At 38.2% G+C, this 17,668-nt stretch overlaps 1 long non-coding RNA gene across 1 annotated transcript in view; it reads right to left on the reverse strand.

Moving 5' to 3' along the window:
- Positions 1–452: 452 nt before the first annotated feature.
- The window catches only part of LOC112545864 (uncharacterized), a 42,965-nt gene continuing 25,749 nt past the window's right edge, over positions 453–17,668 (reverse strand). The window contains exon 3 of the long non-coding RNA XR_016349565.1: positions 453–583. This is a non-coding gene — a long non-coding RNA (uncharacterized LOC112545864). The remainder of the gene's footprint in view (positions 584–17,668) is intronic.

Consider the following 17,668-nt stretch of genomic DNA (forward strand, 5'->3'; position numbering starts at 1 on the left):
CGTTCCACAAGGAGTAATGGTAGTTCAGAATAGGAAGCCTAATCCGAACTACCTAGTTCGAGCCGCGTGTAGCCGCGGGCATGGAGTCCGAACTAGCGGACATTTAAAAATGGCGGCGCCCGGTAATATGCAAATGAAGCCCGGGAAATTCAAATCCCGGGCTTCATTTGCAACTCCGGTTACCTACATTAACCACCCTAGTTCGAATTAGGGTGGTAGCGTAGACATACCCTAAGAATTTCCACTAATGTCAACTCAAACTTTAATCTGCAGAGAATAGTGCTGTACAACTTGTTACCTCTAACATTTTAATTTAAAAAAGAACTGCAATGTTTATTAACTCATGTTATTTTTACAGAACTGTGGAGCAAACTGACAAACTTCAGATAAAATTGATTCTAAAATAAACTAAAGAAACAAAAGAAGATAAAATTAAATACAAAAAATTATTTAAGTGAGTTTAATGCACAGTAATATAATGAATGGGCTTCCTTACTTGGGTACAGTGGGAAGTACATTCTGCAGTGGAAGGTAAGGTTGCAATCCCCTCTTCACATATTCCTGTTTCAGATGCCACAGAGTACTAGAAATAAAGGAAACCTGTAGTGAAAATGTGACCCCTTTATTTATATAAACAGGAAGTTAATGGAGAAATATAAAAATGCTGCTGGTAAATAAAGGTGGAGTTCAGTGCCCTAATGGAACATACCCTGATAACTTTATAAACTTGTTGTTCAAGACTAATAGGCAACTGACATAAGTCAACACTAGTTAGAGAGTTTCATCTTCACGACAAATTTCACAGGCCATCCTGTAACAGCTATGGCAGAGTACAAAAACACAGTTACATGATTAATTGATAAAACTAAATTTTGCTTCAGAACTGTTTTGTTTTTTCTTTAATGACATTGGCTGGATTTTTTTTATGTTGAGGAAGACATTCCTTTCATCCCAGACATACCCAACTGCTGCTCTTACTCCAGCAGCAAATTCACTGACATTTCTCTGTAATCACAATGAAACTTAATGGTACAGGGTAAATATGCAAGTGCATTGTACTAGGGCTTAATCTCAATGGCTGCTGAGAACCTTGTGCAAGGCAAAGTGTAAAGAAATTGAGAATACTCAGCACCCTGCAATTGGCCCTATCCCCACAGAATAGCTTCATGTATTATTGTTATATGGTGACTGATTTTCTTTGCTCTACACTGTTGTAAATGAAGAGTAACTTTACAAAAGCCAGTGTAGGTACACTAGTAAGACAGGCTATGTCTACACTACCAGGTTATTTTGAAAAAAAAAAGTGTTTCAAAATAAAACTCCCAAAATAACTATTTTGAAATAAACATATTCCTCTTCACAAGCAGGAGTTATTATTTTGAAATAATGAATCGTTATTTCAAAATAACAGGCTTGGTATTGTGGATGTTTGCCTTGTTATTTCAAAATTAGAGGAGTTATTTTGAAATAACTCCCCAGTGTAGACATGCCCGTAGAGGCTTAAAATACTGGACTGAAAGTCATCTAGCAGGGCTTAACATTTTACACTCCTTTTATTATTATTACAGTAATGCTAATGATCAACACATTGCAACACATTACTAATTATAAATACTTCCAGGGTATTAATGTTATCCATGATACACTGCAGCAGTAACATTGCTCATGTGATAAATATTGAAATAAGTTTTCAAGGAGAAGACATGTTTGTCTCAAAAATGATCTCTGTGGTTTTGGTCTTTATAATTAGTTCCGCTTTCTGTCAGTCTCTGGAATTGATTTTTACATGTTTATTCGTTCCAGACTGCATGTGCAACTCTTATATAAGTGTCAGAACTCAGGTGGTATTTTGTTCATCTCTGCAACTTTGTTAAAATGTTTTAAAAGTGAAAAATGGAAGTTTCTATAAATCTGTCAGAGAATCATAGCCAGTTTTTAAAAAAGTTAAAGACACTTGGAAATGAGAAGGAAAGGTTGAAATATGTTTTCTCTAACAGCTTGAAACATCGTATTTCATGTTGCTATTATAAACAGTGTAATGCTATATTACCTTTTTTGGTTAAAAATGTCTATGAGCTATATGCAGAAGGTATTCTGCCTTAAAAGATTTTTTCTACAAAGATAATTAATTACATTACATTGTAGTTGACGTACCATATTGATGCTACTGATTTGTGAAGAGAACTATTGAAAAGTACTGTTGTGAGGTACAGTTCACAACCTCTCTGTTTGGATTAACAGAAGAAGAATGTTTGCATGAATTTTTTTGGTAAAAACACAAGCTTCCAATGTTTAATGGAACTGATATAATAACACAGTGCATGTCTCCAAAGTTATCTTACAATGAACAGCAGAACCGTTTTAAATGCAAACATAGATTTCATAAGCTTGAGTTTATTTATTTGATCTGGTTAAAGGAGGGGATTCATCTTACAGTCCAACAAAGTAAAAATGTGTTAGACAAGCATTGTGTTAAAGGCTATGCACCACTGCACAACCATTTCCAAGATAACTATTTACTTTACACAACTTTTAACAACTGGAAGTCTACACTATGTAAGGGTCTTTTAGCTTTGCCTATATTTTTTCTAGGTTGGTTCAATCTAGGTTTAAACATAGGTTCAGCACTTAAAAGTCTGCCCTGCCCTCTGATACACATTATGTGCTGCCCATTCCTGCAAGCACTGGCCCTGCATTTCCCATTTGCCAGAAACTGCCTGTGAGAATGGTGCTGGGGTTGGGGGACAGTGTGTGGAGGCCCACTGCTCCCCATGCTCAAAGGGGCACACAGAGACACATTTGCTGGCAGCAGCCGTCTGCTTCTGGGAACGGGGCTCGCTGGGGCCACAGCAGGCACCCTTCTGCATTGCAGGACTCTTAGCAGCCCCAAGTGTCATGGAGGGATTTGGGGAAATGTTTGCCCAACCTGATCTAGACAGTATTATGAGAAGCTCATGCAAAACGTTAGGAAAAGCCTGACTAAAGTTGAGCTATACCACATCTACCACTCCTCCCAACCACAAGATTTGTTATCCTGTCAGACAAAGCTATGAGGTTGGTTTGACATAATTTCTTCATGACAAGTCCATACATTTACTTATCACCTTATTGTCTTCTAGGTGTTTGAAAACTGATTGCTTAATTATTTGCTTCATTATCTTTTCAAGTGAAGCTGACTGGGCTGTAATTCCCAATATTGTACTTATTTTCCTCTTTAGAGATGGGCACTATATTTTCCCTTTTCAGGTGCATCTACACGGCATCATTATTTCGAAATAATTGAAGTTATTTCAAAATAACAATGCGAGCATCTACACAGCAATTCTGTTATTTCAAAATAATTTTTAAATAACAGATGGCTTATTTTGAAATCTGCAAACATGAGGAATAATGCTTATTCTGAAATAGCTATTTTGGAATAGCAGTAGTATGGATGCTCTGTTTTGAAATAGCTCCTCTCCAGGGCCATTCAAACTAATTACTCCCCAGTGTCTCCTGGGGCTCTAATTGGAGGTTGCATGTCCACATTAGGGAAGTCTGCCTCAGACTAATTTTGAGGCTTCCCTGTAGTGTAGACATGCTATTTTGAAATAAGCTATTTCGGAGTATTTCTTCTGGACTAGCTTATTTCAAAATAAACATGCAGTGTAGACATATTCTTCCAGTCCTCTGGAATCTCTCCCATCTTAATGACTTTTCAAAGATAAGCACTATGGTTCATATATTGCCTGAGTCATCCCCTTGAGTTCTAGGGTGCGCTTCATTAGGCCCCGGTGACTTGAAGACATTTCACTTGTTTAAGTATTTTAATTTGTTCTTTCCCTATTTTAGCCTCTGATCCCACCACATTTTCACTGGCATTTGTTATATTAGATATCCAATTGCTACTAAACTTTTTTGGTGAAAACTGAAATAAAAAAGTCATTTAGCACTTTTGCCATTTCCATATTTCCTGTTATTGATCCCTCTTTCTCCTTCATTGGGGAACAGGCCTACTCTTTTCTTGGTCTACCTCTTTCTTCTAATGTATTTTCTTGTTACTCTTTATGTGTCTAGCAAATTTGATCTTCCTTTGTGCTTTGGCCTTTCTAGTTTTGTCTCTACCTACTTGAATTATTTTTAATATTCATCTTTTGCAATTTGACCGAGTTTCCACTTTCGGTAGAAATCTCTTTTGACTTTCAAATCATTGAAATTTTCCTGGGTAATCCAGAGTGGTCTCTTATCATACTTTCTATCTTTCCTACGAAGTGGAATAGTTTGCTTTTTTACCCTTAGTAATATCTCTTTGAAAAATTGCCAGTTCTCTTGAACTGTTTTCCCCCTTAGACTTGTTTCCCAGGGGATCTTATCTAAAACTCCTTGAGTTTGCTACAGTCTGCCTTCTTAAAATCCATTATCTTTATTGTGTTATTTTCCCTCGTACCATTCCAGAGACTCATGAACTTTACCATTTCACCATCGCTTTCACCCAAGCTGCCTTCCATTCTCAGATTCTCAGCCTATTCCTCCTTCTTTGTCAAAATCAAATCTAGAACAGCCTTCCCCGTAGTAGCTTTCTCCACCTTCTGAAATAAAAACTGCAAAATAATCAAGGCTGTATTGGCAATTTTGAGTGTAGTTGCAGGAAATGGTTTTCACAGAATTTTACTAAAAAGAGATACAGAAACAAGTCACCAAAAGACATTTGATTTAAATAACGTCAAACCTTAATAGAGTTGCTGTGTGTAAAAGGAGAAAGTTCATCAGGCTTCTTCAGTTTCCCTAGCCTAAGAACCAACATCTTCATTTTCACTTTGTCATAGATCATTGAGATGATGTAAAAACTGCATGTGTCTGGCTAATAATTTACAAGAGAGGGCCTTGGAGTCTATTTCAGTTGAAGTCAATGTTATTTTGCCATTTTGAGCATAAAATAAATGACTAATTGCTAGATTCATGTGAAAAATTAAAAAAATCTTAAAAGTGAATTAAAATATATATAACATTTTTCTTTTCTAAATTCAATATTATTTTCCCAAGTTTAGTTCATGTAAAATAGACAGTTCACATACTGTGATGAACAAGTGGAAAATGATTACTGAAGAAGGGGAATCTGGTGTTATAGTGGGTCAGAAATGAATCAACGTAACATTGTTGCAAAAAAAAATCTTTCTGGAATTTATTAGCAGGAGTGTTCTAAACATGATCCAAGAAGTAATTCTTCCACTCTACTCAGCATTAAGAAGGCCTCACTTGGAGTGTAGTGTCATGTTCTGGTCTTCGTATTTCCAAAAAGATGTGGACTAATTGGAAAAAAGTCCAGAGGAGAGCAACAAAAATGATTAAACATCTAGAAAACATGATCTATAAGGCAAGAATGAAAAATAAGGTTTATTTAGTCTAGAGAAGACTGAAGGGGGACATAGTCTTCAAATACATAAAAAGTTGTTATAAAGAGGAGGGTGATAAGCTGTCCTCCTTAATCACTGAAGATAGGATAAGAAATACTGGGCTTAAATTGCAGAAAAGGAGAATTAGGAAACTTTTCTTCATGTCTAACCTAACTGTAAGGATAGTTAAGTATTGGAATAAACTACCTAGGGAGGTTGTGGAATTTCTGTCACTGGGGGGGCTTTAAGACAAAGGTTAGACAAAATACTGGTCAGGAATGGTTCTGATAATACTCCAAGTGTGGGGAACCTATGGACCGGGGGTTGGCTCTAGCCCCTGGCTTGCCTGGAGCTGGCCCCCAAAGTTTGGAGATCTCTCCTCCCCAGTATCAGGGAGCCAGTGCTAGTTCTCCAGCCCTGTGCCCCTTCCCCCCACAACCTCACCTTGTGGAACTGGAGCACCAGCACCAGCTCCCTGCTATGGAGGGAGGGAACCCCGAGCCTCCCAGGCTGGAGTCAGACAAACTAGTGCTGGTTCCAACACATTGGCTCTGCCAGACTGGGAAGGAAGGGGAGAAAAAAGTGACTGTACAAATGACAACTTTTACTGCATGCATTCAGAATTATCCTTTCCTTTAAAGGCTGAAGAGTTTTCTGCTCTTTTCTACTGCTAACTCTGCAGAAAACCCCCCAATAAAATATTGTGATCTGTATCCTATTTTCTTTTGTGCATAATCAACAGAATAGTTTGCCAAGTTCCAATACACATCTTATGTGTATGCAACCTTGTTAACATAAGTGGGTCTATGCAAGTGTCATGGAGTGCATATTTGTTACTGATTGTGCACAGTAGGAAAGAACCCAGCTTGATTCTAAGATCTCAGATTTAGGTGAAAGGATTGGCAGTGAGAGGCGGGGAGGAACTATATTTTAGATAATGAAAATCTGAAATTTATAATATATTTGATATTGAAATTGTTGAGTCATTAACATGAAACACCACAATTTTATAGTCACTTCTCTGAGAGTAGATATGCAATTTATATTTGGTGGAGAGACAGAAAATGGTCTAGTCTTCAGTATGCATATTTATAGATAACTTCATAGTCTGTGTATGTACATTGCAGAATTATGACCATACACTGAGTGCATTGTGTGTTATGAGATTGGAAAAGTTTTCCGCATGCCTGCCTAAAACTTTCCCTTATGTCCCACCCTACAAAGTAAATGATAAAAATATTAATAGAAAATATTTCAAAACTATAAGACCTGGTACCACTTAGCAGCTTGTGTAGATAAAGGGCTTCTTTCCAGCTAATCTTCTTTTCATTCCTTCCATCTCTACAGAATGGTTATTAACATAAATGTAGATGGCAACTGTTCTGGAATGGGGAGGGAAAGGAACAACTGGGTGGGAGGAGGAAAGTTACAAAACCAGTAGACCTGACAAAAACAACTCTGAATAAATACTGCTAATGGGGCTTCCAGCTCCCGAGAGTCTCCTAAAGGTCACATGGGGGAGTTACTGAGAATAAACCAGAAATTTAAAAATAACTATAATTCCCCTCTAGTTTAGAAGAACTCATTATAGCATCATAATTTCCCACAGACTTTAACATAGTGAGATACTCCTTTTTAAATATACTTCTGTTGTAGGGGGATTCCTCTTCAGACATTCTAGTGTGTTATTACAGAGTTACTATCTGGCAGCCAAAAAGGGTCCTATGAGAAAACAACTACTGTGACATGGCCTTGTGAGGTCTCTCTCTTCTCATTCTCCCTTCTCTTTGGAACTGGAAGAAAATGCAAATTCTGGGTGTTCAGCACTTCTCAGAATTTGAGTAATTTTGCGATAGTTTCCTTCTATTCTATAAAGATTCTTATGTCATGTTCATCACCATATTAGTCTGAACTTCTTCCAAAAGGTCAAGCAGCGACGTGACTAACATCCATCACATGTTTGCTCTCTCATCCTGTCCCACAGGGAGGAGTGTGTTCAGCAGAATGTTTATTATGGAATTTATTTTTATTACATACACATTGCTATATGTTTATGTTAGTGAAAGGCTAGGTCAAAGAACTGTGCCTTGCTCTGAGAGCAGAAGGTTGTGAGGTCCTCAATTCTTGTGGGAGTTCATTCCACAGACTTGAAAAATTCTGGCTCCTACACAGATTAGGTTTATCCTGAATGTAGAAAGTACCATTGTGCCAGAGGAACATTGTTGTCCAACACAGTCTTCATCCTTGAGGCAATCTTTTAGATATCATGGGCCTAAGCCATTGCCACCTTAAAAGTAAGGATTGAGACTTTGAACCTGATGTGATATTCAATGGGAAGCCTGTGCAGAGCACAGGGTTAATGAGATCACAGCAGCCTATACTTCTGAGGAGATGCTTTGCAGTGCTTTATATTAGTTAGTTTCCTAAGGTTTATCACATTGCTATATTTCAGCTGGAAAGTGAGAAAGGCATCAATAAGTGAGACCAGGTCACTGTTCACCAGGATGGGGTGGAGCTCCTAGCTAACTAGAGATGGTAGAAAAGCATTATTCACCAGTTGCTGCTACAGGGGAGTTTCATGTCCATTGATGAAGGAATCCAGAAGCAGTCCTAAGGTTCAGATTGCGTTGATCGTGAGTGGGTATGTACCTTCAATCAAAGGACCTAGTATCTCATCATATTTGTTTATTTCATAGGAGTAGCCATGTGAGTCTGTTTCAGCAAAAAACAACAAGGAGGGTTGTGGCATTTCAGGGCACGTCTACACAGCACCCTTATGATACATCTAGATTGCCAGCTTCTTTCAAAAGAAAGCATCCACACCTCAAAACCATATAAAAAAAAGATCTGCTTTTTTGAAAGAGACCATCCTGACTGCATGAACACTCTCTCAAAAGAAAGCCCTGATTGCTATTTACAGAATGGCCATCAGGGCACCTGTGCATTTTTCGATTGCTTCTTCTTTCAAAAAATGTCCCTGTTCTGCATCCACACACGTCTTTTTTCAAAAAAGGTGTTCTTTCTTGTAATTTGAGGTTTACCAATGTCGAAACCCCTCCTGCATTCTTTCAATTTAATTTTGAAAGAACACAATTGCAGTGTGGATGCAGGTGAAGTTTTTTTTTTAAAGGGCAGGTTTTTTTGAAAAAATGATGTAGTTTAGACATATTCTTATCTTGGAAAAAAACTATGCAATTTGTGCTACGTAAATTGAGTAGCTTATTTTGAATGTATTTTGAAACACTCACTATTCTGAGACATCCCTTAACCCTCATGGAATGAGGGTTACAGGGATGCCAGAATAGCACACCCATTATTTCAAAATCTATTTCAAAATAACAGGCGCATGTAAAAGATGTGGAATAGCTATTTTGGGATACCTCCAGTATCCCAAAACAGCTCCGCTGTCTAGATGGACCCATAAAGACTAACAAATTTATTTGGGCATAAGCTTTTGTGGGCTGGGGCCACATCTGATAAAATGGGCCCCATCCCACAAAAGCTTATGCCCAAATAAATGTGTTAGTCTTTAAGGTGCCACAGGAATCCTCATTGTATTTGTTAGTGTTTCTCTTGGTTAGCTTTAATCCATTTGGGATGTTTCTTCCTCTAGAAGGATTCAATCTTCAGGAGCTAAAGACTCCTCAAACTTTGCCTGTGTAATCTGGTCATATTAAGGTGCAATTAGAACTGATACAAGAAAAAGAAGATGGACAAAGTCGTTCAGGAAACATGCTAAATAAGCTGGTTCTGGCTGGAGCTATGAGAAGCGTTGTTTTGGTTCACAAGTTACATGAACTAGAACCAAACCAAAACATATGTGATTCCCTCTGCCTTGAATCTCTCTCAAACACACCCTAAACTCTCAGCAAAATGTATATGAGGAAAGGATAGGCAGCGTGAGCTGGTGCATCGGACTTGGGAGTTGAACTCCCGGAGCCTGTGTTCCCTTCCTGGCTCTGTCACTGACTTTCTGTTTGACCTTTGGCAAATCACTTTTGTTCTCTCTACCTGTCTTTCCTCTCATATGTCTTCTCTGTTTATATTCCAGCCTCATTGGGGCAAGAAGGGTCTGTTCCTGTTTTTTATGCAGGGTGCATCACAATGAGACTGATCTTACTTGAGGCGTCTACAAAATACTGCAATACAAGTATACCATGTCAGACTAATTGGCCCAGTATCCTGTCTCTGACAATGGCCAATGCAAGATGCTGCACGGGGAATAGACAGAACATGGCAATTTTGAGTGATCCATGTCCTATCCTCAAATCCCAGCTTCTGGCAATTGGAGGTTTAGGAACACACAATTGGAGGTTTAGGGGCTGTGTCTCTAATCTAGTGGCTAATAGTCAATGATGGACTTGTCTTCCACAGATGTATGTACTTCTTGGCTTTAACCACATCCCACTACAATGAGTTCTAAAGGATGAGTGTGCATTGTGAGACGAAGTGCTCCCTATTGTTTTTGTACTTGCTGCCTTTTAATTTCATTGGGCACTCCCAGGTTCTTGTGTTAGTCAAAGAGGTAAATAAACATTTCCCTATACACTTTTCCATGCCATTCTTAACTGATGGATCTCCATCTCTCTCCCCAGTCATCTCATTTCTCAGTTGAACTGTCCCAGTCTTATCTGACCTCACAGAGAGGCTGTTCCACACTTTTAATAATGTTTGTTGCTCTGCTCTGCATCTTTTCCAATTCTAATTCATCTTTTTGAAATAAGGTGACCAGAATGCAGGATTCAAGGTGTAGTGTACCCTGGATGTATGGAGTGACATATTTTCTGGTTTTTGATGTATTCCATTCTTAATGGTTCTTAACATTGTTGGCTTTTTAGAGTGCTGGTGGACATTGAGCTGATGTTTTCAGGAAACTATCCAGGATGCTCCCAGTTCTTTCTTAAGAGATAACGCTAATTTTGCATGAGAATTCGGCGTATGTTTTCCAATATACATTAATTAGCATTGAATTTCATCTACCGTTTTGTTGCCAAGTTACTCAATTTAATAAGATCCCTTTTATTAACTCTTATTAACAATGGTTATAGCTCTGGACTAGGACTCACAACAACTGGGTTCAATACCCAGCTCAATTTCAGACTGTGTATGTGACCTCTGTAAAATAGGCATAATATTTCCTTTCTCCATCTTGCCCAGATAGATTATTACACTCCTGTGGGCAGGGTTGATGGTATGTACAGCAACTAGTATACTGGAACTTCAGCTGGGACCATTATGTGTTAACATAATGCAAAATGAATAATAATAGTACCCTTGATGAAGATACAAAGTTTTGCATGGTTTCTATGCAAACCATCACAATTTGCATTATTTCTATTCCAAGGCCATAAATTCAGTGTAGGTTTTCTCGGAACAGTTCAGATTTTCTTGAAAGAGCTGCTAACTTGTGAATAGTTTAGTAAGTCTGAGATGTTGCTTTAGTTGGTAATCAAACTGGAAAGTAAATAAGCTTTGTCTGGTTTCCTATTTTATCAGCATTTTTCAGACAAACAAAACAACAACAACCAAAACCCACCCTCTATTCTGACTATATGTCAAGTACAGGTAGAGTACTCTTCTGTTCTAGCACAAGAATTCCTCAAGGCAAATTCTGAAGTTCCTAGTTAGAATTAAGAAAAAATAGAATTAAGCTTTAAAACTCAGCCACAACTCTTAAGGATTATTGCATTTGACTCTTATTGCCTAAGCTTAAAGATGGCATCAATATTGTGTAAGTAGCTGTGTAACTAAAAGGAGATGTTGACTTTTTTGAGAACTCAATCTATAAATATAGTGGGATGATTCCTTACACAATCTATCCCATCCGTCATGAGCAAAATGCAGACTCATGACTTCTTCGGCAACACTCCAGAAAGTCTAACAAAAATACCCTGTGCAGACAAATATAATAGGTCTGATTTTAACTGGAAATTCAGGTAGTAGATTATTTTTCAATCTTACATTTCTACTATACTTTAGAAATTACTCTTGGGGTAAGTCTAGACGGGCGGGTTTTTCTTCGCCGTGTCCAGGGAACATGTTTGCTCTGCCACCTTTTTTTGTGGAAGAGCAAACACGCTCTAGATAGGGCCAAATGGTGGAAAAACCTCTTCCAGAAAAGCAATTTGTGTAGCTTTTTCCGATAAAAGAGTGTAGTCTAGACCTACCCTTGATCTCTCACTGCTAAAAAGAGTTTTGCTTTGAAGTGCATTTTCCATGGAACAGCAAAATATGTATAGTGTTTCCTTTATGAAAAAGGACTGTACAGCTAGGTTTGCAAAATGTTTTAACTGAATGATTAGCTTTACTCCTTGCCCTGCCACAGACTTGATACTAAAATTGAAATACAGTATTGGGTAATACTCTTCATTCTCTGATTCAATTTTCATACTACAGTGTGCTAGTATATTAAGGAAGACTGGATGAACATGGCCATGTTCATCCTTGGTGTAAGTCCATTGATTTTAGCTGAGTTGCCCTAGAAATGAGTTTGACACAATATTTTTATCTCCTTTCATTTGCTAAAGTAGATGCAGACTGTAAATCCTAAAATAGGATTTGCTACTTACAAGTGCCATGTAATTTATAAGATTCAGTAAACAATGATGTTAAAGTCCATGATACATAGAGTGCTACAATGACTCATTTTGCTTATATCACTGAGTGCTCCTACAGTATTGTTTTCATTAATTCCAGCTAATCATTCTAAAACTGTGTTAGTATAAAAACAGTATCTATGTGATCACTATTGAATTCAGCCTGCCACCCAATTTATCTACAAAACTCTGACCAAGTAGTCAAGTCTCTATTTGTGTATAGTCAGTGGTGCATACATAATGGTTTTTTTGCTCTCTAATCAGTTATGCTATTAAAATGGGTGTATCAGGATAAAGTCTTTTCATGCTATTATTTCTTGTACTGACAGAGCTCCTTTCTTTTGTAGAAATGGATTATGAACTTCACTGAAGATGCCAATACTCATTATAGAAGAATTTGTGTAGACTGAGTGTATGAACTGATATTGCAAAATAGATGCCACGTTTAGAAATATTACTCTTAAAGTAAAAGGGATAAAATCTAGTGATGAAGGAACAGAACTGGAAGTCAGCAGATCTGGATTCTGTTCCTCATCATGCCACTTCTAAAGAAAAAAAGTCTGTCCTGGATATCTCTATTTATGTGTTAGGGATAATGTGCACCTACTTATTAGGAAGATCAATTACATTATGATACCTTGGCAGGAACTGTTCTTCCATCTGGGACCTCTAGGCACTATCACACAGCAAAGATAATAAAGTAACTAAACTTGGAAAAATACCTTGAGAATATTGGTTTGTTGCTCCTATCAGCTGTATTGTTTTCATTCTTAATTCCAGCTAATCATTCTAAAACTGTGTTAGTATAAAACCCAGTATCCTGCCAACTTCAATATTATACAGAGATTTAAAGAGATCTATATTTGATTGAGCCTTTTCATGATTTTCTATGATCAGAAATTTAGGAGCTTGATGGTTATATTAAAATAGATATATAGGGCCTGTTTTTTTAAAGAATAATCTAATTACACTGCATATACCAATATACAGCACATTCTTTGACTATACCAGACATATGCAGACTTCTAAATGCATTACACTGTATACTATGTCACCATTATAAAGTCTACCAAAGAGAAAAAATTTCCTATTAAAAACATACTTGTTCCCCCTCATGTTGCTTGTTCCATATTAGTAGCAATACCTGTAGTTCCAGTCATCCACAAGTTTTCTTTGTAAAACCCTGGTTTTCAAAAGTATATAAACTTTACCAGAACTTAAACTGTTTGGGTTGAAATGTCATATATGCTAGGTATCTACTTAAGACCATTTTTTGGTAGAGTGTCAGCTAAAACAGTTCAGCTGTTGAAAAGTAGGTTATGAGAAAATATGTTTTGCCATATTCAAAAAAAACTTATAAAGATTTCATTGAGACATTTTAGTGCCACCATACTTTGGAGCTGGAAATTGAAACTGGAAATTAAAGACCATCATAATGGACCCACACAAGGGAGCTGCATTTAGATTTCACAGGAGACATTAAACCTAATTTTTCATAGGACATGATCTATGAAGGAAGACTAAAAGAACTGGGATTGTTTAGTTTGGAAAGAAGAAGACTGAGAGCAGTCTTCAGATATCTAAAAGGGTGTCACAAGGAGGAAGGAGACAAATTGTTCTCCTTGGCCTCTGAGGATAGGACAAGAGGGAATGGGCTTAAACTGCAGCAAGGAAGGTTTAGGTTGGACATTAGGAAAAACTTCCTAACTGTCAGGGTGGTTAAACACTGGAATAAATTGCCTAGAGAGGTTGTGGAATCTCCATCTCTAGAGATATTTAAGAGCAGGTTAGATAGACATCTATCAGGGATGGTCTAGTTGGTATTGGGTCCTGCTGTGAGGGCAGGGGACTGGACTTGATGACCTCTTAAGGTCACTTCCAGTTCTAGTATTCTATGATTCTAACTTTAATGTTCTTATAGTATTATGTGATAGAAATGTAGCTGTGTTAGTCTGGGGTAGCTGAAGTATTAAGTTTATAGTATTAAGCTTATAGTATTAAGCACTTAAAATGTCAATGTCCTTTTTAGTTAAAATGAATATCAAATTCATTTAAAAGATTTCTTAAACCATTAAAAGTTCTCTCTTACAATACAGAAGTTTCATGTGCTATACCCATGGGCTTGACCTAGCAAACCTTTATTCACATGAACGAATTTTACTTTCACAAGTAGCAACACTCAAGCAAATTTGCACAACCAGGCATTTTGGAACTACATACCTGAAAGGAGATATTTCTAGCTTTATCCTGTATTGTGCAGGACTAGGTCAGATTAGGTGATCATAACAATCCCTTCTAGTTTAAAAATCTATAATACATACAAAGAAGTGTATTCTTCAGATAAATAGAACCTTCCAAAGTGGAACAGGTGCATGTGTTCAAGGATGTAGTGAGAAGGCAGGACAAGAAAGCGAAGTACTGCTCTAGTCTTAGGGTGCGTCTACACAGCACCCTAAACTTGAAATAAGATACACAATTTGAGCTACACAAATTGTGTTTCTTATCTCAAATCTATTTGGAAATTGTTTATTTTGAAATTTGGAGCATCTACACAGTACCAAATTTTGAAATAACATGCTATTTTGATAGAAATGTAGCCATGTTAGTCTGGTGTAGATGAAACAAAATACAGGACTATGTAGCACTTTAAAGACTAACAAGATGGTTTATTAGATGATGAGCTTTCGTGGGCCAGACCCACTTCCTCAGATCAAATAGTGGAAGAAAATTGTCACAACCATATATACCAAAGGATACAATTAAAAAAAATGAACACATATGAAAAGGACAAATCACATTTCAGAACAAAAGCGGGATGGGAGGGGAAGGTAAATGTCTGTGAGCTAATGATATTAGAGGTGATAATTGCGGAAGCTATCTTTGTAATGGGTAAGATAACTAGATCCTTTATTCAGAATCAGGTGTAAAGTGTCGAATTTTAGCATGAATAACAGTTCAGAGGATTCCCTTTCAAGAGCAGTCTTAAAAGGTTTTTGAAGCAGGATGCAGGTAATTAAGTCATTGAGACAATGTCCTTTCTGGTTGAAAGGGCAAGAAACTGTTTTTTCTTTGTGATCCTGTCTAAAATCTGTTTTGTGGGCATTGAGGCATCCCTTATCTCTCGTGCAACAAGGTTTACCAAGATGGCGAAATAGTGTGCCCATTTTTTTGCAAAATATTTTGAAATAACAGGTGGCTTGTGTAGACGTGGGGTAGCTATAGCTGTGCAGTGTGGACGTACCCTTAGTTTCAACTTTATACAGCTATGTCCAAATCCTGTTTTAGGTCAAAGTACTTAAGAAGTTACAGTCCAAACCCAGTTCCTGCTTGTTCAGGTTACAAAAACCACTACAGGACTGTCAGCTTCTTCATAATGACCAGCACCTGGTTTCATGGGTGTTTTATCATTTATTTCAACTGGAGCATGATGGAATTGTAAAGGAAGACTAGCAATAATAAGGGTGGTGCAGATGATGACCAAGATTCTCTGGTTGACTTGTGTGTCAAAATTGCATGACACTTATGGCACGTTAGCCAGTGGAAGTGGTTCATTAATAGTACATTCACATACCAGAAAAAACAAAATACTACTGAAAGGCTTTTAAATGAAAATAATTCTTAGGCAACAATAATGAATAGATTAGCCTAATTTACCTTGTAAATACTGACCGTCTATTTTTCTAAAGAAGAAAAAAATGTTAAAATGTTTGCATTACTCACCCCTTAGAATTATGTTCATTGGGCACAGTACCACAAAGTACATAATTGTATGCTGACCTGTTTTAAAAAAACACACACTAGGACTTTCTAAGCAAATCTATACATTGAGTGAGGGGAGTAAAGCATTCAATGGTCTTCTAAGATCATATTAATGTTTTAAGTACATAATCTATGTAAAAAAAGACAGTTGGTAAATTCATGAGGACTTTCATATCCATAACAGTGACAGGATCAGCAGAACAATGAATAGAAACTTTGCAGTCCCTTTGTCATATTATCATTTAATTTCTAGAAGCATTTCCTGAGGAATGTCATTAAAACCTCAGTAATGTGGATAAACTAGTATTGCCCTGTCAACTGTGAGGAAATTTATTTTTAGGAGATGGTACTAAACTGGAGAGAGATTTTAACAGTACCAAGGAGTTTGAACGTAATACAAATGTATAAAGTTTTCCTTACAAATCTCCCCAAATAAGCAGATTTCTGCTGATTTCCTGTTTAATTACAAACCATATATATTTATCACTTCTGGGTAGAACATTCTATACTTTAGGTAGATGGTTCAACTTCCTCCCATTAATAACCTTTTGAGGCATATCTAACATTATAATCCTTTAAATTCAAAACAGAAAAATGTAAATTTAATTAGTAAACTACATCTCCACCAACATTCAATAATTCATGATTTAATAAAAACTTGATTGAACAGTCTGTTTAGAAACAGTCATTAGTTACCTCAACTGAATCATTTGGTACAGAAAATATGGAAAAACAGTTCTTTCTTGCCTTTTAAAGGTAAGCTAATTCGTAGTGAGCGCAATTTTGTGTGATTTTTTTTCTTTTTTGCAGACCCAGTCAAGAATTCAGAGACACTAAATCCTCCACCTTAATTTGTGTTTGATTGGGGTTTTCAACAGTGCCTCAGGAAATACAGTATCAGAAGGGTAGCCATGTTAGTCTGGATCTGCAAAAGTGACAAGGAGTCCTGTGGTACCATAGGGTGTGTCTACACTACAGCATTATTTCGAAATATCCTATTTCAATAGTTAATTCGAAATAAGTTATTTTGAAATAACATGTCTACACACAAAATGCATTTCAAAATAGCGTTGTGTGGTGGGTGTGTGGGGGGGGGAAGAAATGGAAGGGGGAGCAGGAGTGGGAGGATGAGTGATAGCTGGGGCGGCAGCAGGGGCTGGAACAGCAGCAGGCACCAGACTCTGCACCAGGGTCTGCAGGTGGTTGCAGATGGCACGTCCCTGGTCAAGCAGCTCCCGCAAGCTCTCCTACCGCAGCTGCAGGTCTTCTTGCACCCAGTGCTCCTGGCTGCGGACCTGCCTTTGCAGTAGCTCCAGGTGCTGCCGCTGGTACTCCTCTGGTTCCGGGTGAGCCTGCTGGCTTGGGTGTGGGAGGATGTCCTGGGCGGGGTGGTGCGCCCTGAACTCGCAGCTGGTGCAGCTGTGGAGAAACCAGAGAGGTGGTCAGTTATCCCTGGGGACACAATGGGTAAAGCTCAACCCCCCTCTGCAAGGTGAGGACAGCAGGTCTCCGCACCATAATGTCCTGCTATCCCCAGGAGTGTGAGCTGGCCCGGGACTGCACCCATGCCCCTGTACTGTATATAGGGTGGGGAAAAGGTGAGATGTACCCTGCCTCTGCATAGAGGGGGCCTTTGGAGGGAGGGCATTGTTCAGTGTCCCTCCCTGTGGTCAGGAGCATGTCATGTGCCTTTATACATACATGCATATGGGTATCAGGCCATGGCCCCGTATGGCAGCCAGCTGGGGCCACATGCCCCAGCTGGCACGGCACATGCACAGGCTGCTGCATGATCCGTGGTGAGCAAGGCCTACACGCACGGTCCCGGGGTTCCCTCGTTCCACCCTTCCTCCCCCTGCCCCACATAAGGGGACAGTGATGGTACTCACATGTCGAGGCTTCCTCTGTCTCGGAAGACAGCGGTGACATGGCTGCTGTTAT

This window comes from Pelodiscus sinensis, chromosome 5 (genome assembly GCF_052426305.1).
Source record: "Pelodiscus sinensis isolate ZL-2025 chromosome 5, ASM5242630v1, whole genome shotgun sequence".
NCBI lineage: Eukaryota > Metazoa > Chordata > Testudines > Trionychidae > Pelodiscus > Pelodiscus sinensis.